Source organism: Austrofundulus limnaeus, unplaced genomic scaffold (genome assembly GCF_001266775.1).
Source record: "Austrofundulus limnaeus strain Quisiro unplaced genomic scaffold, Austrofundulus_limnaeus-1.0 Scaffold56, whole genome shotgun sequence".
NCBI lineage: Eukaryota > Metazoa > Chordata > Actinopteri > Cyprinodontiformes > Rivulidae > Austrofundulus > Austrofundulus limnaeus.
In genome coordinates this window covers 360,059-361,626 of record NW_013952458.1, presented here as the reverse complement: position 1 = coordinate 361,626, position 1,568 = coordinate 360,059, and the positions used below count along the sequence as shown (strand labels likewise).

General features: G+C 33.0%; 1 protein-coding gene across 1 annotated transcript in view; it reads right to left on the bottom strand.

Annotated features, from left to right (window-relative positions):
• The window catches only part of cgnb (cingulin b), a gene marked incomplete in the record, with an annotated part of 25,652 nt that overhangs the window by 20,048 nt on the left and 4,036 nt on the right, over positions 1-1,568 (bottom strand).

Sequence of the window (1,568 nt, the reverse complement as noted above, 5' to 3'; positions counted from 1 at the left end):
GAAATATATTTATGTTTGTGGTTGTAATGTGACAAAATATGGAAAAGTTCAAGGGTTTGAATACTTTTGCAAACCACTGTATATGAGTTTGTATGTAATGTATGAATATAATATACAAGTTTCACTTTTTAAATGGAATTACTGAAATAAATCTACTTTTTCATGATATTCTAATTTTATGACCAGCACCTGTATATTCTCAGCTCAGATCACTTTATTTGCCAGTTTTCTGTTCAAAACAGTCTTCTTGTTCCCACAAAGTCACTCTGACTTGGCAAAAATAGCAAACTGAGGGTATATCTTGATGAACCGGTCATCTGCTCTCACTGCTCTACAGGTAAAATTCCTTCTCGACCAGAATGTTTTGTATTCATGTCATGCCAAATATGCCACTGGGGCACTAAGAACCTCTTTGTACCGGCTGGAGACAACTTTTTCCAAAGGGTGTGGACAGAAAGGTGGAAAAAAATACAGCAGGACAGACTGCACCTGAGGGAAATCAAGACAAAGAAAAAGGAAAATAATCTGGATCTTCTTTTCCTCACGTATTCACACAGCTAAATAATAAAAAAAGTTAAAGTAGCATGTAAATCTGTTTAGAMTATTGGAAAACAAACTTCAACACTTTACCACCAAATACTTTTAATACTGTGTAAAAAAGGGCAGTTTCTGCCATTTTAAACGCAAAGTCATGACTCAGACTCTGACAGAAAATGTGTGATGTCTCCGGAGGGGCTTTCAAAAAAAAAAAAAAAAAAATCTGAGATACAGTGACAAGAGTTATCTCAGCTTAGGCTTGAATATTAAAAATTTATAAAAGATATGCCGTATTACAAAACCAGGACATGCAGTTTCAGACTTTTCTTTGGATCAAAAAACATCTTGGTGTTTATCGTGTCATGGGAAATGCAGAATAAAGCTCTGTGAGCTTTATTTTTTAGTATGTTTGATGTTTAAAATGTATAAATCTTAAAAAAAAACAAAGAACAAAGATGCAGGATGATATCTGATATGCAATCATAAGCATTTTCTGCAGATTTGTGGTGACGAGACAAATATGTGCATTTTTATGACTGCTGGAAAAAAATATTCTGCTGTACAAATAATATATTTCTACGTTCCTTTTGTAAAAGGCATTATATGTAAAGTTTATTTTGAAAGATCACATTTATTGAGCAAAACAGAAAGAACTTTTTTTAAAAATATGACTTTAAGATACCCATAGACTTAAATATAAAGATCACTAGACTGAGTCCCGCCCACTGTTAGCATCTGTGACAACATGGAGGAGCAGAAACAGACCTAAAAGGGCAACAGCTCACAGCCTCCATAGGAACAGATAAACAGCAGCTGAACTGGATCTGTTTCACAGATTATCTGTCATGTTTTTACAATAAATTAATAACTATGTTAATTTCATTCAACAATCATGTAAAACAGCAGATTTATACCAAATATATATATAATTTCTAAGTAACAATGATCTAAACCAGACCTGAAGTCAGCCTGTAACTTAGACCTTAGCTTGTTGAAAAATAATGACTTCATCTAGTAATAAAGTATATTTA